This window comes from Callionymus lyra, chromosome 12 (assembly GCF_982586985.1).
Source record: "Callionymus lyra chromosome 12, fCalLyr1.hap1.1, whole genome shotgun sequence".
NCBI classification, from domain to species: Eukaryota; Metazoa; Chordata; class Actinopteri; order Syngnathiformes; family Callionymidae; genus Callionymus; species Callionymus lyra.
In genome coordinates this window covers 19,330,158-19,358,051 of record NC_141829.1, presented here as the reverse complement: position 1 = coordinate 19,358,051, position 27,894 = coordinate 19,330,158, and the positions used below count along the sequence as shown (strand labels likewise).

Genomic DNA, 27,894 nt, shown 5'->3' with positions numbered 1-27,894 from the left:
TGGGTTTTCATGTGGAGTCTGCGGCGTGGGAGGTGCGCAAAAAAGCCAATAAAGAAAACACATTTATTTTCCCACGCTGATGAAAAAGAAAAGGGTCGTTACTCGAGTCTGACAGTGTTGCAACGAGTCCACAGGAGACATGGATACACGTGTAAGTGGGGAGAGAGCCCACTCGTCTTCTTCCTCCTCCTCTTCATCCCCGGAGATTTTATTCTAAACAAATTATTGTATCTAGTCATTTTATTAAGAGGCTGCTGTGAGATACATGGCGAGTGTTAGATGATATTTACTTAACATTTTATATAAAAATGTGAACATAAAAAAACATATGTTGCCATATAATTATTCAATGAACCAGTATGTGGGAGTAAGAAGGACATTGACCTCTCGTCCTTCAAAATGTTTGTGGGTCCAGATGGTAATTCTGAACAAAACAACACAAATAGACATGTTAAACTTGTTGTTAAACATCTTCTACAATGGACTAGTGAACCTTAAGTGATGGAGGCTCCATTGCAAGCATAAGCAAAGGACGTCAAAAATATGACAAAAAAAACGACTTTCAGACTAAAAATCAGAGGAAATTCGTTACATGAATGCGCGACATGTACATTTTTGACAGCTCTAAACGCACCAGCGGGCATGTTCACAGGATTTTACATTTACATATTTATTCACTTATTTATTGATCCATAAAACCAGTGAATGATTTTTCACTCTTTGTAGCGCAGAGATGTTCAAACCCGTTTGTTTGAGAGAAAAAGATACCATTAAGGGATTTTCTTTGCTAAAAAATAATATTTTAAGTATAGTTTTATTCAAGGCGGTAGTGCACATGAGCTAATTTATTAAACCATTTATTAATATATTTTAAGAGTTATTGGTTTTGGGGGGGAAGACGTTAAGAGACACACGGTCTATATATTTACAGCTCAGCTAATATATTTATTTAATAAGGGCTGCAAAAACTTTTACAACATAGGCGTGACAGTGCAGCAGAAATTGTTTTCATAATGTTACTTTCAATTTATTTCGTCAAATCAGTGATTTTCTAGAGTAGAATAAAAGTAAAGGAAACATTTTTTTTTTTGAGAAGAGCATCTTCACTTCAGCACCACGGACAGCGCCACAACATCAGCACCAAACGTCATCCATCCAGACTCTTCAAGCATCTGCATTTTAAATATGATGATCATTTGAAAGAGAATAAAATACGAGGAGATCTGCCTCCACTAGATCTGGTCTCTCTCTCTCTATCCCTTCTGTTGTCACTCCATAGGCTCAGACATGAAAACTCAAGAGAGCCATCTGCTGTTTGCGACTGTAATTAAAGTCTGGAGAGAGACTATGATGTCATTCTTCCTTCATGAAAAGCACCTGTTTGATTCCCTGCTGCACGTTGAGCTGACAGATGCACAAAAAAAAAAAAAAACCTCTTGATTCATCCATAATCGTAGGTGACATATTGTGCAGAGATGAATGGGATTAAACAGCAGGATGGCTCGGCGGCTTCGTCACAGCCTGGCGAATAATGGGGACCGGCGTCATTAGAAAGCATTTCACAGATGTTTGATCACTCGATTAGTTTTCCTACAAAGGTTCCCCCGCCATCATCATTAGGCAGGTTTTCTTCTTCTCCTGAAAAAGTCAACCCTGCAGCTGTGCAGCTCTGAAGAAGACACTGCAGTAAGAGCAACAACCAGCAGCTGACACTGTCACACCGCCTCAGCAGTGCAGGGGATTCTCTCTGGATGCTCTTTAAAATGACACCACCGCTGTGCAAAACATCAGGATTTAGATTATGAAGTATAATCCTCTGGGTTAATCCAATTTCAAATTAAAAGCAGATTACGTGGATCCGTTATGTCAGATTGCACAATCAGGTAATTGTTTTTTATCCGGGAGCAGAAATATTACGTCATAAAGACGTGATTTGATTCTATGAAGCTGTAACTACATGTAAGGATGATAAGTGTGTGTTTGTGTTTTTGTAAATGATGTGTGTACATGTATACTGAGGTGTTTTTGAATTGATGTGTTTTGTATTCATGAAATATATTAATCAATATTTAAGTTTATTTAACCTCTTTTGTCTTAATTTTCTGATGTATTTAATGTATCTGTTATTACAAATCCATTAAAAACATTTTAAATTATTTGTTTAATTCAAGCACAATTTTAGGTAAGATATTTGAAGGTTCTGTTAATATATTTATTTCCAAAAAATTCTATAAAATAATTCTATAGAACAGTATATCATTTTCGTATCACACCATTTATTTGTTATTTTAGAAAACAATACAATTCTTTACACAATTTCTTCACACCGTTATGATTAATAAATAAATGATAAATTCCCTGATGATGCATGTCAATTTAATTTAAAATTATTAGAAGAAATTTAAAAATGATATTGTTTTAACATTTCTCTTAGTAAATAATACGTCTGTGAACAAAGTAAAAGAATAAAAGAAAGAAAAAACACAGGACACTAGCTTGAAATTAAATATGAAATCTCACTTTGTTTTAAAGCTAAAGTAACTTAAGCTGCTGGTGTAACTAACGTGCGTATTCATAACATATTTTTCTTTATGTTAAAATCAGTAACAAAATTAAGTCTTGGCCAGAGTGATAGGGGGAAAAGAGAAAATACTAGATTGAGAGTTGGTTGGTAGAAAGTAACAACTGCTTTTTCTATCTAAGAAAAATGTATTTTTGCTATGTATAATAATATAATGAAGCTCATAAAATACATGGAAAACCTAAAAAAAACAAACATTAAAAGCTCATTTACTCACATGCAACCGTCAAGAATAAGAGAAAATATTCAAACCTTTCCAAAAAAAAAAAAAGTTCATGACGTACCTACATTTTTTTTCCTTCTGCATGAAAATGCATGAGAGTCCATGTCGGCCCCATTCCAAAACGCTCAGAGCTGAACCTCTTGCCTCTAATGCTCCATATATACGGCCCTCGATCAGGCCCTAACACAATTACAGAGACATGTTTGGCCTCCAGCTCTTTGGATAATCACCTGCAACATTTAGGATTTTTTTTTTGTTCGAGCCAGGAAAGAAAGCAGCCGGTGAGCAAAAACTAAAACCAAATCAAACACGGCTAGCTGCAGGGTGTTTTTTGAAAATGAACATGAGTCGAACAAAATAGAAAATAAGTCCGAAATGTTTGGTACCAACATGAAAGAAAAGTTGCTGCAGTGAAGCCGCAGTCTCATTAGCTGTGGACGCTTTAATCAGATCTCCTCCGAGGTAATGTCATTAGGGTCAGTCAAATGTCCGTCCCAACAAATGCCACCCGATCGCTAAACAAAAGCATCAGATTATCGCATAAAACCCTGAGCTAACGGTCGGACATCTTTTACCCTTGACAGAAAACAACCCCGAATGAAGAGGAACAACCGACTCGGTCACAGAGGACCTTCGATGGCTGTGTGTTCCACACCTGATCCTGATGGAGTGCTAAACTTCCTCCTGTGACTCAATGAACTGTGGAGGTCTCCAACAGAGACATTAATGAAACGACTCAAAAAAAAGACCTTAGAAAGCTTTAGAAAGAGAGGGCAAAAATAATTGAAACAAAATTATAAATAAAAGACTTCAACGATGAGAGCAGCTTTTTAAATGAGTTTGATAGAAAACACAATTTCAAAAGACAACATGAAACCTCATTCAGCCCACCAGAAGCTTCCCTCATTTCAATGGAAACACACTTTGTACAAACAGCAGGGGGAGCTCTGGACTGCCAATATAAAGCAGCACCAGTGCTTGTACCAAAAAAAAAGAAATCCTGAATAATTATGAAAAATATGATGATATTAAAGCAACAGTATGTAACATTTACTGTATTTGTTGTTGCAATCTTGCTTTAATATTTAACAATCATGAGTCTTGCTTTAATATTTAACAATCATGACTATTTTCACCATTTTCTTTCCCATGCAACCTTTTCTTTGAGTGTCTTTCCACTAGTGATTGTCTGATGAAGCTTCATGAAGCAGTGTCATTATATTCAGAGTGCACTAGATGGCGGTCTTTGCACTATTTTCCTTTGTTTTGAACAACTTTTCTAATGAAACAACACATCATTTTAAAACTAATGGCGCCACCTACTGACCTCTAAACAACATGACAGTGCTTTATGAAGCTTCATCAGCGCCTCACTACTTTACAGCAGAGATACTTTTTTTGAACATACCAGTAAGATAAAATAATTGATGAGCTCTCAGAAGGACTTCTATCTGATGATTTTTCATAGTTTCTTCTCACAAGGGCCACATGAATACAGTCAGACCTAAATTGTCATGGTAGGGTTTTGGATGGATTTTTAACTCCAACAAGGAGGTTAACATATATTTTTATGTTTTGTATTGTTTGTAATATTGCTGCAAACACTCGCTGCGTTCATCTTTTGAATTCTTGATTCACAGCTGCAAACAAACTGTCGGAAAACAGCCAAATTAGTTTGAACATTTGCATCTGGCCCTCACAATGTCTGCCAGAAAAAAAACCTCTGTTGTCAGCAGAAGTGCTGACTGCAGCAGTTCAGGCTTCAGTAATGCGTCATAATAGCATTAAAACTGACCTAATATGAAGACCGATACTAAGCATTATAATTACTAACATAATCACGAGGCACTAAGTGTGGTCCGATCGCAGGAATTGGCTGCGGCCTGATACGATAATGAAGTTGATGCTATAAAACCTCATGTGCTAATAACTGTTTATTACTTCATAATACAAACCTAATGTTTGGAGCTCAACATCGATATTTGACTCTCAGTATGATCGAGCCCGAGCTTCTGAGCTCTTAATGAAGCTGCAGATCAATAGCAATACAAGAAACGCTGAAATACTACTTCAGAAATCAACCGTCCATGAATCATAAAGTCACTCATGTGCTTTTCAAGCTGTTTATACGTAACATATATAGTAAGTAAGTAAGTAAGTAATAGTTATTTGTAAAGTGTCTTTCTAGACCAGGGTCACAAAGCGCTTGAACAATCAAAAGCAATACAGAGTTAAAATATATCTAAGTTTAAAAACTTTTAAAGGTCAAGACAACATAGAGACAAAGCAGCCCCAAAACTTTTGGAAAAAGCCAGCACAAATAAAAAGGTATCAAGATGTTTCTTGAAGGAGTCAGTAGATCCATCAAACGCAGAGGGAGAGGAAGATAAAATATAAAATAAAATTGGTCCTGAAAGAAACTGGCAGCCAATGCAGAGTTTTAAGGATCGGGGGAAATGTGAGTTCTTCTACTAGAGCAGTTCAGAATTCTCGCTGCAGAGTTTTGTATTAACTGCAGGCGAGACAGATCCTTCTTGTTTATATTATAAAATCATATGGTTATCAATTATATTGTATGTCGTATAATAAAGAGCATCTTAAGATCACATATTATGGAAAACTACTGTATATTAATTAGTCCAAATCTCCCACATCAAACAATATGATAGGTTCAGTGCTGCATTGTTAGAAGCTTATGTAAAGACTTGCTTTGTGCAACTTGTTTAAATCTGTGTTCAGTAGGTCTGGTAATAACCGTTTTACGAGTAGAAACTTTTTTCCCCCCCATTTTAATATTAACTTTTAATATGAAACGTTTCAGTAGAAACATTCAGACAGCATTGTGAGAACAAGTGTGTCATTGAGTTTTACATTTTCTTTCTTAAATGGATTTTAAAATTAATTTAAACAAACATTTTATTTATGAGCAAAATTATCTACTGTTAATGCCTGCTTATGTAATAAACAGTTTTTTCACAGACTCCGCTGAGCGCATGTATTGACCTCTGTGTAGTAATCAACTTTGTATTGTTGTATTTTTTCCTCCACATGCATGTGTATTAAGGACCTCAACCTGACAGTGGGACTTTTTGGTTTTGGTGCCTTTATCTTGTGTGGAACTAATCGCTAAACTAACTATTGTGTCTGTTGTCATTGTTCACTTCACTTATCTTAGTACACAAGCATGGAACATAAAAAGACAATCAAAAATATACCACTCACATGAGAAATAACGATTCAAATAGATTAGATTCTACCATGATTTCTTTTTTTTTCATGAAATAGTGTATTAAAGTTTACTATACCCAATGGACATATTCATTTACTTCCTCTGATACTTCGTTCTGTCCTTGGGTATTCTTTTAGCTCTCACCTATACTGTCAGATCCCTGTGCATGTGTATTGAACCCCGTGTTATTTTCTTCTAGGTTTGTTTTCCGTTCATTAAAATCCTGTTTTTCCAACTATTCTAATTGTTGTTTTTTATGTTTGATCTTTTTCTACACTTACTATTAATTTATTTAACTCATCTTTTGTGTCCTTGTCTGTCAGCACTTCACTCATCATACGCACTCAGGTTCTGCCTGATCAGCAACATTTCAAAAACATTTTGGCAGCGGTTAAACTTAAGGTAATGTTGGACTTGGACATAAGATTTTTCTTTTTTCCAGTGAGTGTCAAGAAAGGTTCTTTCAAATAAAATGTGCTATTGTTTTTATTACTATTATCTTGTATTTTTCGATAATTTTTTTCACAATGTCTGTATTGACCACCTTGTATTTTTGGCTTTTTTCTCTTTGTCCCAGTGAAGTTTTGGTTTTTAGATTTTCCTGTTCATTACTTCGTGACCTCCACCACTGCATATGTATTTCTGGTAGCTAGGGAGGTCGTTCCCCTTGAGCCAGAGACAACACAAGGGTAACACAAACACATTTGTTTTTTTGGGGCCTCTGGGTCAGGTTGACCCAGGTTAAATGGTTAAACTTACTTTTGTTTCCATTTTCTCTGACCCCATCACAAATCTTATTCACTTCCTAAAAGTATCGATTTGCCACTGAAATTTTAACTCAAACGGGACAAAAATGATATGTACTAAAAGAGAGCCTTGAGGAACGCCACAATATCACAACTAGCTTCTGGCTGTAGCAAACGGTTGTATCAATGTTACAAAAGTATTGTTTCCATCAAAGTAACGTCCGTATTACACAATTCAAAAAAAAAAAAAAAAGGTGCTTGGACAACAATCCGGTGCTAACGTGTTATGTTGTTAACAAACGGGACAAAAATGATATGTACTAAAAGAGAGCCTTGAGGAACGCCATAATATCACAACTAGCTTCTGGCTGCAGCAAACGGTTGTATCAATGTTAAAAAAGTATTGTTTCCATCAAAGTAATGTCCGTATTACAGAATTTAAAATAAAAAAAAGGTGCTCGGACGACAATCCGGTGCCAACGCGTTATGTTGTTAACAAACACACCGTTCTCTCTTGCCTCCTCTCTTCTTCTTATTCTCTCGTCTCCATCACTCTCTCGCACAGACGTGCACGCTCACACGCACGCTTTGATCCTATTTTAAGTCTGCAGCAATGATGGAAAGTGTGCTGTCAGCAGCACTGCAGAGTGAGGTTCCTCGGAGAAGCCCTCGGCAGCGTGGGAGAATATCAATTAGTCCGAAAACCCCTCTGGCTCGTCCTGCTCCAGGCTTACGTCGGATCGAGTGTGTGTGTGTGTGTGTGTCTTGTTTGTGGCGATCAAGGTGCTGAGGTAAGCACAAAGAGAATTCTAATACAGGTGGAGGTGCAGGGAGATTTAATGGGATGCTAATAAGGCAGAGGTCAGTTCAGGTGATGGATCTGAAAACTCCTCCTCGGGCTGCAAGTGTTTCGACTGCGAAGCTGCTGCGGCGTCTTTTTTGTCGTCTGTGCTGCGGCGCTGCCTCGTCTCACTCCTTCACAAAAGCATGTACACAAGTGGGACTCTCACTTAACAGGATCAAATCACAACAGCATGACAAGAAGAGCTTTGGACGGACAGCAGAAGCTTAGAGAGGGAGAGTCGGAATCAAACAACCCATAATCCTTGACCGTCCGGGTACTATTAATAAAGTTGGTGAAATTGATTCAAACGCTGAACCTGAGTCTTCAGGGGGTTTACTACGGTCGGTGCCTTTTGTCAGCACACAACTAAAAAAAACAGTAAGAGATGTAAAATATAACCATTAAATAAAGTAAAACGTTGCATATCTGGCAACATCAGACATTGTGAATTAAGTTATTTTGCCAGGTTAGCGATGTTTTTTCAGTTTCAGTTTGGCTTCTTTTCAACATGGGGGGTGTCGTGTCTTATTATTTAATATTTTGTAGAATCGTGTTTTGATTTGGAATAAAAAAAGAAGTAATTTATTTAATGAAAGAAGTGGGAAAAAAACTGTTTTTAAAGAGGTAAATTAAGAAGAAATAAGAAATGTGTTTATCCGTTTGTTTTTATAAGTATATTTAGTTTGTATTTTATAGAAGATTGATATCAGCACCGAATAATGTACAGTTACTTTTGTATATAGATTGTATAAAACACCTCCAGGATCTTGATCTTCCAAGTTAGCCAGTCAGGGTCAGGAGGTGGAATTTAAGTGGGTGACATAGGTAACCACGCCCCCTTTTTATGCTAATTAAGAAAAAACTACCAGTAAAACAATCCCAAAAAATGTTAGAAATATGTTCCTTGTATAGTGTGTGCTGATATTGGTTACATTTGAACCCAGCTTTAAATGTGTTTAATGCCATAAAAGTTTGTTTTTTTAGCTGGGTGCCAAAGTGACTCCAGCCTCAAGTGGACACTCCGTGAACTTCGCCTTTTTACATTCCCACATTGGCTTCACTTTTTAAAACCAGATGCCATCCCTTGCTTAGTACATTTCAAACATTTCCAAGTTTTCCCGAATGTCTCGGAAGCAGAGTTAAGGAAGAAAGATCCTGGGTGTCCTTGAACTCACCATGGATTAAGAAGAGAAACCTTTTGGATTTGCACCTGGGAGTGAGGCAAGGATAAGGAAACTCACCTGCTAACATTTTATCAGACATAAGTATTATACTTAGAAGAACCGTTTTTAGGATCCTTTGCCCTGAATGAGAAAAGTACTAGTTTCTGCTGGATTATTTATTGAAGAATTTGAGAAGAATAACAGCTTTACTGGTCATGTGTTTGGTTTTATTCTAAATTGAAATTATTAAAAGTCATAAAAATCTAAAATAAGGACTGTATTGGATGTTTTTTTCCATTTGTTTAAGTACTTTTTCATTATATTAATATTTTATTAAAAATTATACAATCACCTATAAGGGTTGAAAATATCCTACACTATAATTACAGTATATACAATAAAGAACAATTGTCATGATGGTTGCCCTTCACAGAGTCTTAATCTTAATTTAATTTGCGATTCCAAGCATTTCCAAGTGAATTATCAGAACAACTGTGACGCTCATGATCAAGACAAAGTCACATAAACGACAAAAGATCTCGACACAAGACCCCCCCCCCCCCCCCCCCCACCATTAAAAGAAATTGAACCATCACCGTGAAATCATTGAGGCATGAAGTATCATCTTTGTAAAGTGTGTGTCGGATACATCATCTTTTAATGTCGCCGTCCTTCGGCGCCGTAAAGGTGCGAGACATGCGCCATAGATCTCCATCAGGACGGCCAGTCAACGACCTCGGAGACCCTTTTTCGACGACCAATTAAGTTTCCCCCCGGGAGACGACGGGGGACAAATGATGTCGGAAGTAATGGCGCTAATCGTCCGACCCTGCCGACCCTGAGAAGACGTGTTTGCACATGGAGGGTTAATGGAGGTGAAAGTGTTTTGAGGGGAGATGATTTTTAAAGTGAACGGTTCGTGCTCTTGAATGACAGCGATCATTAAGTCTGGTGATCAGACATGGATTGAAATTGATTTAAAGTAGGTTAAAAGGTTATAATAGATCAAATGTGTGGGATTTCAGGTTATTATATCTTCTATTAAATATGTATTTAAAGAAATCACATTTTAAGTGTCATTGTAAATATAAATTGTACATTTTTTGCAAATTTATATTTACATTATTACACATATTAAATATGTTTATAAATAAATGAAATATTACAGAAATACTAAAATTAACTTTTTTATTTCAATTATTACAATCTTGATACAATACCATATACTTTTAAATAAAAAAGTATGTATTTCAGGCTATAATATCTTCTATAAAACAGTCAAAATATATTTAACAGTATCAAAACAGTTGATTCGAGGCAAGTTTTAAATGTTATTGTAATTTGAAATTGTAATTTCTTTAACAATTTATACATACAGTATAATAAATACTCAATATATATGTATATAGAAATTAAATAGAAATAAAAATGGTGAAATTATAGTTTGTTTGTTTTTTAAATCACACTGTTACAAAAAGATATTTAATGACTAAAAAAAGATATATTTAATTCAATTGTTTTAAATCAATGAAAACCCCTCAGAGTACATTGTACTGAACATCAATACAGAATTATAGTTTCTACAATTATTTTTTGAAGCTATCAATCCAATTCTATATACATTTTAACATGAAAAAAATTCTACATTTAGATTCATAAGTCCATAAACCCTCAGATGTGCTGCTTTAACAAAGTCACTGTTTCTTTAAATGGCATCACAGGAAATAGATGCCATCCACCAAAACTGAGCCAAGGTCTCAAAACATGCACACGCACACTCTCACAAATATTGATATGATTTATTCTCAATTCTTTTCACCATGCTGGGTTTAAAAAACTAGTGTTGTGTCTTATTAATTAATATTTTTTACAATCGTGTTTTGATTTAGAGTAAAAAAAAAGTAGTAGAGAAAAGAGTAATTTCTTTGATGAAAGCAGTAGACAAGAAGTGAAAAAAAACTGTGTTTAAAGAGGTAAATTAAGAAGAAATAAGAAATGTGTTTATCTGTTGGTTTTTGTTAGTATATTTAGTTTTTATTTTATAGAAGATTGACATCAGCACCGAATAATGTACAGTTACTTTTGTATATAGATTGTATAAAACACCTCCAGGATCTTGATCTTCCAAGTTAGCCAGTCAGGGTCAGGAGGTGGAATTTAAGTGGGTGACATAGGTAACCACGCCCCCTTTTTATGCTAATTAAGAAATAACTACCAGTAAAATAATCCCAAAAAATGTTAGAAATATGTTCCTTGTATAGTGTGTGCTGATATTGGTTACATTTGAACCCAGCTTTAAATGTGTTTAATGCCATAAAAGTTTGTTTTTTTAGCTGGGTGCCAAAGTGACTCCAGCCTCAAGTGGACACTTATGAATTTAGATTCATAAGTCCATAAACCCTCAGATGTGCAGCTTTAACAAAGTCACTGTTTCTTTAAATGGCATCACAGGAAACAGATGCCATCCACCAAAACTGAGCCAAGGTCTCAAAACATGCACACGCACACTCTCACAAATATTGATATGATTTATTCTCAATTTTTAGTGGCTAAAGACAGTCGATTCAGCCACCCCTATGTGAAGAAACTGCATTCATTCGTAGAACCATGGTTATGTTAGGTAACCCTGGGGTTTCCGACCTACTTGTATGTAAAAATGTAAGAAAATGATTGTGTAAATCATATACTTGCTAGCTTTGCTAATCGATAGTCATTTTAAGGTGAAATTGATTTAATAGAATCTTTATTTAGTAATTTCTTTATAAATGATGTCTCAATTTGGGAGCCTTTGTAAATGATAAAGTTGAATTAATATTCAATTAATATAAAATGTCACTTCAGTCACATTAATGGGAGATTATTGGAATTTCTTGATAAAAAATTCTCGTCTAGGACGAGGTGGGAGGGACCAGGTTTAAAAGTGCTCCCCGGCGTGATATCCAAGAGAATATCCGTCTGAGTGGGAACACAATGCTTGACGTGTTGCTCCGAAAGTTATGATCAAAAACATAAAACAAGCCGGAGTGACACGAGAATCTCCCAAATGGACAGTAAAAGCAGGCTTTGACTGGAGAAAAGAAACACTATATTGCCGCCATAAAACAAAGCTGCAATCAAAGAGTGGATATGAGTTTGAGTTTGATGCGTCTGCGAGAACAAAACTGCTTCGGTCTATGGTTTCTATTCATCAACTGGAAGGAAGAAACTGTTATAAGTTTTTATAAAGATTACCGAGGTCAATGTACTCAGTATAAGTAGATTTCTATATCTGAGATCTGCTGGGTACATTTTTGGAGGATATATTAAGCAAAAAATGATTTATTTTGACATTAAAAAAAGTTGTTTTTTTGGTCTGTTTGATTATAATATTATTTTATAAGTAAATATACTTTGCTATTGTAAACAACACTTTACAATTTCCGTCCCCAATTTCAATTAGTTTCTTATCTTTATCAGTGAATTTAAAAGTCAATGATACGGTAATATTAAGGAAAGTTATCATCATTTACCTTCCCTTATTTTTTCCATGTTTAAATCATCATCTACATTTATTACGGCAATTATTTTGACTTTGATATAAAATTAAATACATCCGATTAATTACAGTTTTGTTCAATACATTTTTATATTCTTGCACTTTATAATTTATTTGTATTGTTTTCTATATGTTTTTATTTTAATCAAATGTGGTTTTTCTGCGCACATAACGATAAACACTCATTTTTTGCTCATATATATTTAGTATTTAACCTAAAAAAAAGTAATTAAACGGTCTTGATACAAAACAGTTGTAAAAACATGCCATCAACACATGAAGAGCTTCGTATACAATTGTTCGCTGCTATACACGCAGCAGCCACTAGAGAGCAGTGCAGAGCTCGGCTGCGTCAAGATTCAACTTATTCTATTTGCTGAAAACAAGTTTAACTCTGATCACAAATAAGCTTAAAAACAACTTTGATAGGGTGACTATATTGACTGATATTTCAGGGAATAACAGTGTAAAAAAAAGGGAGATTTTAATGAAAGTATAAAGACAGTATCGACTACATTAGATCTTATTAGATATTTCTGTAGGTTATGCAACAAAACCACAGAGGTTTCCATGACATATAGATCACAGCGTGAGGACAGTTTGTTCCACAGACTCTCGCAGTGAGTCATACCTTCACAAGATCAGTCGGTTTATATTTACCATCTATCTTTAGAATCAAAGTTAAATAATTAATACATTTGTGGCTTTATTTAGTTTTATTAAGTATATACTTTTCAATGTTTTGTGTGTTTAAAAGTAAACATTCCCTGTTGTTAAACCATTAAAAATATTTTCTATTTTAAAAAAAATAATTGTTAAAATAAATACATTTCGAAATACATTGTTATAATAATAACAATTGTAAAATATATTCTGCTCAATAAGGATATATTTGAACTGTGGTTTTTAAAACACAATACAAGTATTATTAAATAGTTATTCAAGTTTAAATTCATGAAAAATGCATATATTTCTGTTTAAGTATGATGTTATTTTAATTGTATTATATTCTATTATTTCTTTTCATTTTTGTATTTATTATAGATATATTGATTATGTATTACACTGGGTTTTTGTATGTGTATATACAATGATATCGCTGGTTTTCATATAGTATATTATTTTAATTAAAGTTATTTTATCTACATCAGTCTGTATTTTTTGACATCAATATTTAGTCACACATACAGACTATTTAGCTCAATTCACCTCTGTATGATTTTGGTCTGTGGGAGGAAACTGGAGTTCCTGGAGTAAACCAATGCACGTGGAGAACATACAAACTCAACACAGAAAGGATGCAGACCAACATTTTTATAATGATTAATATTACAAATATTCAACCTTGTTTTTTCAAACCAATCAAAGCTGTTACAAATGTGTCTCTTTTTGTGGAAATTAATATCAGTTTTAGGGCTTTGTTTCCACTTAAAGTGAGGTGACACTCTTGTAGTTATATATCACTAGACGTTACTCAGGTTCAACTAGTTCGGAAACTCTGGGGTTTGCCATTTAAGGGAGGAAGACTTTGGCGGGGCTCTGGGGTTCGGCGAGGCACCAGCTGCCCACGGAGGAGATGGATGAGACGTGATTTCATCGCGGGTCGAGGCTTTAGAAGATAGCGTGTGATGACGCAACCCTGTGACCTCTGCTGTGACCTTTAGCTTTAAGTGACGCTCGATCAAATGCTGTGTTTACAAGGAGCACTTCCTGTGAGGTCAGCACTGACACTAATACAACAGAAAAATATATATTTTATTCTGTCTACTAAAATCATTGTTAAAATATTTTTTTTATGTGTTTAGTACATATTTGTTTTAATTTCAAGCCACTCAGGGTGAGATGAGAGGGACACCCTGGAAAGAAGCAGACTACCATTTGAAAAAAACGACTATCTTTGTCACATTTAACTACTTCTGGACATCATTTATTATTGTTATTATTATTATAATTTTGACTGAAGATTTGCTAAATAAATATTTCCCGAAACACATTTAATATGAATTGAATCAATATCAAAATGTCGCCTTTTCTACTTGTCTTGGCTTAAAGTAAAAGTTTTCCTGGAACTGTCTGGGATGATTTGAGAAAGAAGCTTGAAAAGGTTATTTTATTCCCATTTTTTAATCAAATTCTTCCTTGGAAAACTCTGACAAAACACTTAAATAAATTAAAATATAGCTGCTTGGACTCTCTTCACTTATTCATTGGTGAATATTCGAATAGATATTGTTTATTTAGGCCAAAAAAAATTGATAATATAACTTTTACTGTCAACAGATTAAAAAAAAAAGGGGAATAAATAATTCTGACCTGTAAATAATTAATTTAATGAATCTACTTAACATAAAAAACAACTTTTATCAATTAATAAAGCAGGTGAAAATGAGTGCGATTAGAAAATAAATCACTATTTATGAAGGTAATTAATTAATGGCATAATGTGTCAACACAGGATATAATCGCGGCAAGCAAATGTAATTATTGCTTTATATGGTATTAACTCAACTGGAATCGCTTGATTTAAAAGCTTTTATTCGTTGTCCGTCACGGAAGCGAAAACCTTTATTAGTTCAAATGGCTGCTGAAAAAAACACTTCAGCTGTGAGTTGGCACCTGACGACGGAGAACATCTGCCAAAGTGTTATAGCAGCTGTTAGATTCAACGCAGATGAAAAGAAGCTGCTCTGGCAGATTAAAAGTTGTGTATTTTAATCACTTTGGCGGTCTTGGATGAATAAGTCAAAACAGGAAGATGTTAAAGAGGGAGTCGAGGTCATGTTTTTACACTTGTTAGACAGGATAAAAAATATTGCGCAGAATTATCATTGGAGAAGAGAGACCTTTTCACTAGTGTTGGTCTGATGAAGCTTCATGAAGCAGTGTCATGTTCTTTAGAGGTCAGTAGGTGGCGCCATCAAATCTACCTCATGCACTATTTGCACTACTTGTACTTTTGTTGCTCTGTTTTTTTTATATTTTTATTCTTTCAATGTATATATAGTTATTTATATATATATATATATATATATATATATATATATATATATATATATATATGTGTATATGTGTATATATATATAAAAAAATATATATATAAAATAACTATATATACATTGAAAGAATAAAAATATAAATAAAATATTATTTTTACTGTGCACTTTTGTTACCTATGACAATAAACACTTTGAATCTTGAATCTTAAAAATGATGTGAGTTTTTAATACAAGTGGTCAAAACAAAGGAAAATAGAGCAGAGACTGCCATCTAGTGGACTCTAAAAATAATGACAGTGCTTCATGAAGCTTCATCAGAACATCACTAGTTCAGATTTAATCTATTAAACTGTTAATAATTACGACAAATAATTTAATATGTCATTTCTTCATCATTGATTATTCCTTTAGCTCCTAATATAACTTATTGTATTTTTGGCCTTTTTCATTAAAATAAAATATTACAAAATATAAATTATAAAAACATTATTAAATTATATTAGTACATTTCGTTTGTGCCGATATAATAAATAAAATTTAAAAATAAATAAATTAAATGTTAAATACAGCTCAAATTAACTTTTTCCCTCATCATATACTGTCGCCGCTTAAGAAATAAAATTTAAATCAACAAACGCATAGGAAAACATACAAATTCTCTTTCCCTTTCGTAGCAAAACTTACTCCATCTTTATGACCAATATAAAAACATTTTTTATCCAAACTCCATTATTCAAAAAATGCTTCTGAAGGCCACGACCAGTCCAACGACACCACAGTAGGAAACAAACAGACACTATTCAACAGAAAGTCATTTTTTATATCAACTCTTAACATCCATTCATTCATTCATTCATTTTCTACCCTTCTAACCCATCCCAGCTCCTCAGGGCGAGAGGCAGGGGACACCCTGGACAGACCACTAGTCTGTCACAGGATGACAATGAATACTTAAGGAGGATACTTAATAAACTGCTGAATGTTTTCGGACTGAGGGAGGAAACCGGAGTGCTACGAATAAACCCACACATACAAACTCCCGTCCAGAAGTGAACCTGCAACCCTGTGAGACGGTAGTGTAACCACTACACCACTTTGCAACTGTACTACAGAACAATCAAGACAATTTTTCCAAAGCATGACGGTGAAAACAACAGCTGAGTTCACTGAGAGGGAGGGAGAGTAATGTTGGAAAACCGCTTTCTTGTAAAACTGTTTATTAGAAAGGAGTCAAAAAGTGATACAAATGTACTCAGAAGGTCAAGTTTTACATCAGTTTATATTATTGTAGTTTTTAGTTCAGACACTGTTTCAAGTCCCACCACACCAGTTAAAACACATTAGATTCCATTGTTTTAAATTCATCATCTGAGTTTTTAAATTCATGTCGTTATAGTGTTATTACCAGATTATGAATGAGAAAAATATACTTTTTTTTTTGTTCTCCTTTTGAAACTCACACAAAAACATTGTAGTTTATTGATTTTACAATGACATGGCTGACAAAAAACACAATAAAAAAGTAAATACATATGTCTTTTCACTTGCAGCCTCATAAACACGTGTCCAGGTACGTTCTCATTCCTAGTGGTCTCATATATGTTCAAATAACGTAATGAACGAAATGCATTTTCAACTTTTCAACCAGTGGCTGCACCATGTTACACGAGGGCACGACAGGGAAACCAAGCCAACAGATCCAGAGCATGCCGTTGCCTGGCAACAACAGAGGAGCCCCTCTGAAGCAAAAACTCCAAAGGGTCAGTGGCTTTTCAAAAAGCCCACAAGTCAGGTTTTCATGACCCGTCCTCTCCACCGTAATCTCTCCTAAAAGCCTGTTGGTAAACTATATTCTGTGGGTGAAGGGGAAAAAAAAAAAAAAGGTCAGCGGGGGAATCAGAGGAGACCCACCACACGGGGGGAGAGAGAGAGTGAGACCGAGAGAGTGAGACCGAGAGAGTGAGACCGAGAGAGTGAGACCGAGAGAGTGAGACCGAGAGAGTGAGACCAAGAGAGTGAGACCGAGAGAGTGAGACCGAGAGAGTGAGACCGAGAGAGTGAGACCGAGAGACTGAGACGTCGGTGCTGCAGCAGCACAAATGCAGGTCGTTCTCGTTTTAATGGCAGCCGATACTCATAAAACATTAATCTTGTCCTTGAAGTAGTGAATCATTTGCTGGGCTCACTCACCGCCCCGGCCTCCTGCTCGTGTGTACACAACAACAACAACAACAACACAAACGCACAACCATCTCGCAGTCACTGTGACGAGCCAACACAGTGTGTTTCTGAAATATAACCCTAAACACAAAACTTTTGATACATCGCTTCATTATTTTTATATCACGATATTGTATTGATATTTAACAGCAATGTATCAAATTTGTTGATTTCTCTTTATTAAAAATTATATTTCTTGGTAGTTTTTTGTTACGAAATATATACATTTGTTATATTTATATACAATTGAAATGAAAATATTCTCAGCCTTTGTTCATTTTTGTGTTTCATTCAACTTAAGGCCGCTAAATAGATGAGTCATCCGCAATAAAGGAAATCCCGGCAATGACTGAGGACGAGAGGATGCAGATATTGTATTGATATTCAACAGCAATGTATCAAATTTGTTGATTTCTCATTATTAAACATTATATTTATTAGTGGTTTTTTGTTACGAAATATACTTCTTTTTTTTTTATTTACAATTAAAATTAAAATATTCTCAGCTCTGTTAATTTTTGTGTTTAATTCAACTTAAGGCCGCTAAATGCAAGCAGTCATCCGCCATAAAGGAAATCCTGTGAGATCCTGGCAATGACTGAGGACGAGAGGATGCAGATATTGTATTGATATTCAACAGCAATGTATGAAATTAGTTGATTTATCATTATTAAAAATTATATTTCTTAGTTGTTTTTTCTTACGAAATATATACATTTGTTTTATTTATTTACAATTCAAATGAAAATATTCTCAGCCTTTGTTCATTTTTGTGTTTAATTCAACTTAAGGCCGCTGAATGGAAGCAGTCATCCGCCATAAAGGAAATCCCGTGAGATCCTGGCAATGACTGAGGACGAGAGGATGCAGTAGACTTCAGCAGCTTTTAAAGCTGATGATTGTACATAATTTGGCTTCAAAACAAATGAAAGCAGTTACGACTTCGTCAAGAGTCATGTGGTCTGTGAACCCGGCAACACCAGAGTCAAGTACTCGACAATACTACACGTATAACCTTGTTCCTGTATTGTGATATGTATCGTTACACGAGATTCTTGCCGGTACACAACCCCTACTGTTAAACATCATTCATCAATAAAGTTGACACTGAAAGCCTGACACAAACACACACACACACACATACACACCTCTCTCTCCCACACACCTCATCCACCCTCCCAGCAGTCCAGGTTGAGTATCCTCAATAAATCGGTTTCATCATAAGCCCTCTTTGAATAAACAGCAGCGCTCAGACACTCAACACCGACGTTAGCATGACATCGTCAGGAGAAGTCAACTGTGCTCGGCATTAACTGATTAAAAAACAGAGCGAGGATGATAGAGACACTGCCGTGTTACATGCACCACTTAGATTAAAGCATTAATTGAACTCAAAAGCAGAAACGTATATTTCCGTTGAATTGGATTCAATAGGATCTAAAGCATGTCCACAGAAAATACACAACTATTAGCTAAATATCAAGCGTTGTTGCTCCTTCAGGCGTGATCCAAATGTCAATAAAAAAAACACCACAAACTGTAGCTGCTATGTGGCTATGCTTACTGCTAGAATCCGGAAACTAGTGATGGTCTGATGAAGCTTCATGAAGCAGTGTCATTATTTTCAGATTCCACTAGATGGCGGTCTCTGCACTATTTTCCTTTGTTTTTGAACATCTATTCTAATGAAACATCGCATCATGTTTAAACTGATGGCGCCACCTACTGACCTCTAAACAACATGAGACTGGTAAAGCTTGGTAAAGCATTAAGTAAAGCTTGAGCTCTTATCTTATGAAATAGGATGTATTGGAAGGTAATCCAGTCTTTCACACAATTCAAATCTAAAGTAAAAGTGTTTTTAACCTGTATGTTTTTTTTTTAATTTTAAGGAATGCATAAAATTAAATTGTGGCCAGGATTTGGCCCCGGGGCCTTAAACTTGATAATGACTTATGCGATATTTTAACCAACGAAAGTTGTTTTCTGCAGCCCTACTCTATACTCTCCTCTTTTCTCTCACTGTATCCTCTCTCATTCTTTTCTTAATCCATCTTCCTCCCCGACCATCCCAGCCAGTCACAGCAGGAGGTTCCGAGTCTGGTTCTGCTTGAGGTTTCTGCCCTGTAAAATTTTTTTTTTTTCTCCTCACCACTATCACACTGTCTTACACTTATTTTCTGTTTTACTTTTCCCTAACCGTATTTATGTGGCTTTCTAGGACTGGAAAATGTTACGTTAATTCATTTATTCTTATTATTTTTTTAATCTTCTGAGAAGCAAATTAAAAATCATCTTAAGTACATCTCAGTGTAACGCTGAATCAGCAAGATCTTCCGGACTGGTTTCTTTGCCACAAGATTTAAGAAAAAAATAAATATATATATAGTTTGTGTTTTACAGATTTGTTCACTCGTTAGTTGACAGACGTACTCCTTTAATAAAATTGACTGAAACAACGTCTTGACATTATTTTTATCTTTTTTGTACACAATACTGAGAACCACTGATGAAAATCGTCAAGTCCTCATTAAGGTCATATTGACGCATATGGTCTGAATGTAAGTAAGTAAGTAATTTTTATTTGTATAGCGCTTTTCCAGACCAGGGTCACAAAGCGCTTAAACAATCAGAACAATATTCAATAAAGTATATACTTTTAAGATCAAGATAAAACTGATAACACAACAGGAGTTCCAGAAAATCAAGGAAAAGCCTTCTTAAGAAGTGTCTTAAAGGAGTAAAGGAATGTAGTGAAAATAGAATAATATAAACTTTTCTAAAGAATTTCCATCAGAATAAATACTTCCTTGACTTAGCGTTGTAACGTCCAAATATTTGATTCACGACTCGTCTCCTTGTCATCGTGTTCCGAGCCAAAAGAGCGAGTCAGAGGAGACGTCCAAACTTTTCACTCGCTAACAAGCGCTTCTCTGCTTATTCGCGAGGATTTAATTCAGTTAGTGTGTCCGTGTGCGTGATGGATCGCGTACACTACCAGAGTGATTAAAACATTTGGAGTGCCCACATTGATCTCTGCAGCGCGGAAACAAACAGCGTTGAATATTTATGGACGTCAGTCCCGCGAGGTGACGAGAGCGGAGGTGTAGAGAAGCTCAAACGTGTCACGGATAATGGACCGGACCGTTGTGGAGGGGAAAGGGTTGATAACATTTTTCTTTTTCAACAAATACACATTTACCACTTGAGGATTTGTTTGGTTAACAAGCCTTGAATTCCACTCCGGTTTCCTCCCACAGTCCAGAAATGATAGAGCTTCACTGTTTTTGAAAATAGTTTGTTGAAGTTTCTCCAAATGTTTGTTCGTTTTAGATTCAAAGTTGTCTTAAAAAGTTCAGTGGAACTTCAACTTATAATCAGATTTGGAGGTAAAGAAGAAACAGTAGGAGAGTCAGAAGTACAAGTACAAGTAGTAGAAGTAGACGAAGTAGAAGAAGAATTAAAAGTAGTAATAGAAGTAGTAGAATTAGTAATAGAAGTAAAGGATGTAGTATTAGAAGTAGAATAAGTAGTAGTAGTTGGAGTAAATAAGTAGTAGAATTAATAATAGGAGTAAAATTAGTAATAGCAGTAGTGGAATTAGTATTAGAATTAGACGAAGCAGTAGAAGAATTAAAAGTAGTAGTAGAAGTAGTAGAATTAATAGTAGCAGTAAAATTAGTAATAGCAGTAGTGGAATTAGTAGCAGAAGTAGACGAAGTAGAAGAAGAATTAAAAGTAGTAGTAGAAGTAGTAGTTGGAGTAAAATAAGCAGTAGAATTAATAATAGGAATAAAATTAGTAATAGCAGTAGTGGAATTAGTAGTAGAAGTAGACGAAGCAGTAGAAGAATTAAAAGTAGTAGTATAAGTAGTAGAATTAGTAATAGAAGTAAAGGAAGTAGTAGTAGAAGTAGAATAAGTAGTAGTAGTTGGAGTAAAATAAGTAGTAAAATTAGTAGTAGAAGTATAATTAGTAATAGCAGTAGTGGAATTAGTAGTATAATTAGTAATCAATGTAGAAGTAGTAGGAAGTAGTAGGAGTGGGAGTAGTAGAAGCAGCAGAAGTAATAGTACAAGTAGTAGAGTTAGTAGTGGGAGTAGAAGAAGTAGTAACATAAGAAGTATAAGTAGTAGTAGGAGTAGAAGAAGTAGTAGAAGTAGAAGTAAAAGTAAAATAGAAAATAGAAAAGCTTTATTCATCCCCAGAGGGGAAACACACTACAAGTACAAGTAGTAGAATTATTAGTAGACGTATACAAAAGTAGTAGAAGAAGAAGCAGTAGTAGAATTAGTAGCAGAAGTAGAAGTTGTAGTAGAATTAGCAGTAGTTGTAGAAGTAGTAGAATTAAAAGTAGTAGTAGAATAAGTAGTAGAATAAAAAGTTGTAGTAAAATTAGTAGTATAAGTAGACAAAGTAGTTGAATAAACAGAAGTAGTAGAATTAGTAGTACAAGTAGATGCAGTAGTAATAGAATTAGCAGTATAAGCATAAGTAGTAGTAGAATTAGAAGTTTTAGTGAAAAACGGCTAAAATTACAAAAGATGCAGTACAAAATTCAAAATTTAGGTCAGAAGAATTCCTTCAGCATTCACACAATGACGCCCCAAATCTTTAATGATTGTTCTGGTGGCAATTTTTTCATCGAGTCGTTTTACTGCCGTGTTCTCTGCTTCATTTTGGAAAAAAAATGAATGCCGTTTCATCTACAAACTCCTCCAAACCTCAGTGATCTCCTTCAATAGATTCCTCGCCGCAACATTGTCATCAGTCCCCGTCATCCCTCGTTCACCTTCTGCAGAGACACAAACGCTTGTGCGTTGTTTTCAGTGTGTGCAGGTGTTGTGTGAGAGCGACAACTACACACTCACGTTATCTTGCCGTCGTCGTACAATTCATCATGTACACTGTCCCAAAAAGAGGTGCGTTTATCCCGCCGTGATTCTGAGTTGTGTATTAAAGGCCTGGATATGTAGTGAAGAACAGTCTTCAGACATTTAACACCATAGTGTGTATTTTTTGTCGTATTCTACACTCATCAACTGTGGGTCACCATAGCAACACCTCCAGCGAGAGGAACTCACCATCATCAACTGGTCAAGGATAGATGCGTACAATCGGTGAAACTGTGTCATGTAATCAAACAACTTTATTCGTAATATTTGTACAATTTTCAACTGTAGAAGATCATTTTTATTTTATTTTAATATAACTATTTTCAACTATATTAAATAAAATAACAATTATATTTTAACTATTTTCAACTGTATTCAAACTCTTTCCTTTGTAATCTAAAAATGTTCAAGTCTATTCAAACAATTTCCTAAATACATCTTAAAGTTGTCAACAGTAATTGTACAATTTTCAACTGTGATTAAAACTATTTTCAACGTTAATCAAACAATTGTCAAAAGAAATTCAACTGTAATTTTTAAAAAATTGATTGTAATTGAACCATTTTCAACTGTATAAAATATTTTTTTCAAATTTTAATCCAACTATTTTCAATTATATTGAAAATAGTTAAATTAATATTAAAACATTTTTTTTAACTGTATTTTATCTTCTTTTTTTTAATTGTAATCCAAAAATGTTCAACTGTATTCAAACACTTTCCTAATTCCATTTTACAGTTGTCAACGGTAATAGTACAATTATCTGTAACTTTAATAAAACTATTTTAAACTTTTTATTTTAATTGTTAATTGTTGTTGTTTAATTGTTCTTTTTATTGTAATCTAACAAGTTTCAACTCTAATCAAACCATTTTTTTAATCGTATTCAAACTTTTTTTTATTGTAATCAAACAAATTCAAGTTGAATTAAACATTTAAAAAAAAATGTATCCCTCGTTTTGTCTTTGGGTCAAGGTGACCTGAAGGCCCGACGACAAATGTGTTTGTGGTATCCCTAGTGTAGTCTCAGGGTCAAGGTGCCCCGAAGGACAGAAAACAAATGTGATTGTGGTATCCCTTGTGTAGTCTCTGGGTCAAAGTGACCCAAAATACTGAATACAAATGTGTTTGTGGTATCTCTTGCGTCATCTCAGGGTCAAAGTGACCCGAAGGACTAAATACAAATGCTATTGTGCTATCCCTTGTGTTTTCTCAGGGTCAAAGTAACCCGAGGGCCTGACAACAAATGTGTTTGTGGTATCCCTTGCTCTGTTGTCTCTGGGTGAAGGTGAACAACCTTCCAGAAATACATACGCAGGGTCAAGGGAACCTCAGATGGTAGGATAGTAATAAAAGAGCGGGTCGGATTAAAAATGTAAAAACTCAAAGTGCTCTTTTCGTTCTCGCTGTCAGAGCCAAACATTAGAGACGACACCGACTATGTCGCGACTCGACACACGACTCACTTCCTGCGAGTCTATTAGAACAAGACGAGACAAAAAAGCCTCCAGATAACCAGATAACCGAGAGCAGAACTCTCTTGACGGATATAAAACATGATCCAAGTACAAGCCAAAACTCTTAAACTCCAAAAAGTGCATAAATAATGAAGACATTTAAAGCCTCCTGACGATCTTCACACGTGGCATCGGTAAGGGGTCAAAGTCGGAGGATAAACCGGAGACAAAATGCGAATTATGGTGTTGAAATATTCAAATCAGAATATTGTTTCTTGTCATGGTGTCTTTTGTAGATGCGGAGGGAATAGATTCCCCCGTCAGAGCGCAGATCTGGTGGCAGCGCTGCAGTATTCATGCGACTCGTCTGTTATCTGCTCAGAAGGTGACGAGCCGCAGACTTTTTTTGTTAGAACAGAACTTTGAACACATGCAGACACGACTGTACGGATGATTGACGCTGGAAGAATGTTGAATATTCATGAGCAGGTTTGTAACGAAGGTGAAAAGTTTATGATGGACCTCAATGCTGCACAGGTGAGCTTTTTTTTATCTCTTACTGTTTCTGTTTGTTTTGTTCTGCTTGTGTTTAAGTTGTCGGTGAGAAAACCGTGGTCACATAATGTCCGGTGAATCACATAATAATACACACATAATCTTGTAAAAATCCTTACTTCACTTGTATAAAAGGTTTTATAACGTGATGTTTTATTAGTTATTTTCTAATGATTTAGACAAATACGCAAACATATTCGGCCCTGCTGGTGAAACTTAGGACTGCAACAACGCTTGAGTCTCAAATACAGCAATAAATGACATTATAAAGACTTTTTACTTTTTACTATATATATATATATATATATATTTGAATCTGATATAATCCACAATAAAAATTGTCTAAAAATGATTTAGGTCAGATTAAAAAAATAAGATAAATTAAGGACAGATCGTATTTTTATTATTTATTTTATTTTCAATTTATTAATTTATTTACAAAAAAATAAGGTCTGAACCAGCGGATCTGTTGTGTGGAGTCCCTCAAGGTTCTGTTTTGGGTCCTATTATTTTTGCTGTACTTGATTCCCCTCGGTAAAATCATTCAGAGATTTTCCTGATGTTTCTTATCACATATTTTGCTGATGACATCCAGCTCTACTGCTCTTTCGATCCAACTGAGCTCCAGAGGCTGAACAGCTCAGTCAATTGTTTGCTAGAAATCAAACAATGGCTGAGTGAAAACACTCTACAGCTAAATGTAGACAAAACTGAAACTCTGGTTATTGCTCCTGATGATAAGGTTCAGGCGTTGAGTCAGTACTTGGGTGACTTAAGTCAGTCTGTCAAACTGAGCCTGAGAAACCTGGGTGTTCTCTCTTTTTTTTAGATGACTTTTTTAAAGTAAATTGAAGAAATATACACCAATATATATATATATATATATATATATATATATGGCATTTGTCATATTTTAAATTATACATAATACATTTCTTAATTGTTTTATTTACTGTATATAAATATATGAGAGATTATATCTTATTTTGCTTATCTGTCTTTGTTCCTTTTTCTGTTCAGTTTCTTGTCGTTGCCTCTCCTCCTCCGCTCACCTTTAATTGACTCTCAATTTCTCTCTTGTCACTCTTAATTCCACTAATTGAGTTCAAGTGATCATTACTTATTTAACGACTGCACCGCGACTCATTCCTTCTCCTCAACGCTGTTGCCGACTCCACGACGTCTGCTTTTCATGTTCTCTTTGAATCTAGAATTTGACTTTCAAACTGCAGGGAGACATTCATCCGATAAACACATGATTAATGATGTGATAAAACCAGAGAAGAAGGTGTTAGAAGGTGACAAGATGAACATTTTATACACGTTTTATACATACAGCAGCAAAATTGAAATGTTAAAAATCTTAAGTTTTTTGTTTTTTTGGGGGGGGTATTAAGCCTTGAACTATTTGTATTGAACCATTTTATTTAGTTTATTGTATATTTAAAGGTTAAACTTTTTATTTAATTTATATAATTGAAATGAAAGATTCAAACATTTTCTACCATTTATTTTTTCACTCTGAATTATTGGAAATGGAAAATCTAATTCCAAGTTAATTTTCTAAATGTTAACCTTTAAAATATTGAATTTAAAATTACACAAATATTTCGTAAATTAATTCTTTCTTTTTTTTACGCATATATATATATATATATACACACACATACAGTATATATAGATATTCTGATCCTAATAATAATAATAAGAAAAAAACATTTTCTAAATTCAATATAATTTTTTAAATTGTAGGCCTTAAATGTATTTTAAAAGTGTTGGTATCAAAGTGAATACATTTTTTGATTAACATAGATGTTATTTATTCATTTATTAGATTAAAAAAAATGCTTCCACTTGAAAAAATATTGAAATGTGAAAATGTAAGTTTTATTTATTAGAATTAGAATAAACTAATGTTGTAATACATTAATTTTCAAATTATTTAAATTAAATACATAATAAAAAAAAAAGGTAACATTTATTTTTTATAATTATAATTATTTAATAGTTTTTTATTAAATTATTAAACCTTTTAATAAATAGGAAAAAATTATGATTAAACAAGTGAATAGAATTCTACATTTAATAGTTACAATAACTGATGAAATTCAGAGAACTTTCAGAGAACTTCATCAGTCTTCAAGATGGAAAACCATCTCCTCTTCAGCACTTAAAGCACATTAAAGAAACATTTACCGCAGCATCTGACCTGTGTCGGACAACAAAGCAGGTCAATGCTTAATTTATGGCGAGGCCTGATGGACGAAGACCTCGCTGACAAAGGAAACCCATACGTCGGCGGTGAATCACGACTGTGGCGCTACAGTCTGTCGGCGACAATCACAACCGTGTTCTGTCAGCAGGTGACATATTTACGGTCCGGAGCCAAACGGATAATTTATCGCACACTGATCCATGAAGAGGCGCCACTGATCCACTGGAAACTTGTTACCAAGTAACTACTGCAGTTGTTACACAGTTAAATTGAGTTTATTACGTAAAGCTTTTCGAAATAATTGTAATAAGTTAGTTTTCAAAACATTTATAAATTCAATTTAACTTTGATAATTGCTTGAACAAATCTTTCCATTTAAAATTTTGCCTCAATTTGTATTCATCAATTTATGTAATGTAATGTAATCTATTTTCAGTATTTCTTTCAAAACTACGGGGTCAAAAAATGTATTTCATCTTTATTATTTACCATTTTCTAGTTAATAGGTTAATTATGTACAATCAACACTTTGGATTATACAAAGCTTTTGTTTATTATACATCTTACCTGTACAATTGTTGAGATTTAAAATGATTATATTGTTGTTTATTTCCAATAATATACAAAAATGTTATTTAAAATAAATTGCCTTAATGTTATTTTTACATGCGTTTCCATAGTTCTCTTATATTTATTCAGAATCTTATTTTGTGTAATTTTCACATCAAAATTATTTTCTTTCGTGTAAAATAAAACATAATTCTAATAATTCCACATTTATGGTTTACATGGAAGTGGTTTATTTGTTTGTTGGTTTGATTATTTGAAATGTTTTTATCCTCAACAATAAAGAGTCAAAAAACGGAATTTAATCCAAATTAAATTAATAAATTGGTTTATTCTGTCATTTTAACCGCACAACCATTCTGTTGTCTCAGGGTCAAGGTGACCCGAGGGCCAAACTAAGTAATTGTTGTATCCTGCATGTTTTTTACATATGCAGTGTTGGAGGTCATTCACCTTGACCCAGAGACAACACAAGGGTTAATACTCCTTTTCTTCTTTGTTATAGAATATAATTTAATTCAACACCCCTCACCTATGGTCCTCAACAAACAGGTTTACAAGGAAGCAATTTTTTTTGTTCATTATTTTGTTTGATGATTGCTTGAAATAACATTTCAGGTTCTCAAATTATTATTATTTAGTGGTTCACTACCTCAGATTATTGAATA

The 27,894-nt window shown here is 34.3% G+C and overlaps 1 protein-coding gene across 1 annotated transcript in view; it reads right to left on the bottom strand.

The window, feature by feature from the left end:
• The window catches only part of fgf14 (fibroblast growth factor 14), a 131,516-nt gene that overhangs the window by 53,815 nt on the left and 49,807 nt on the right, over window positions 1–27,894 (bottom strand). The window lies entirely within an intron of this gene.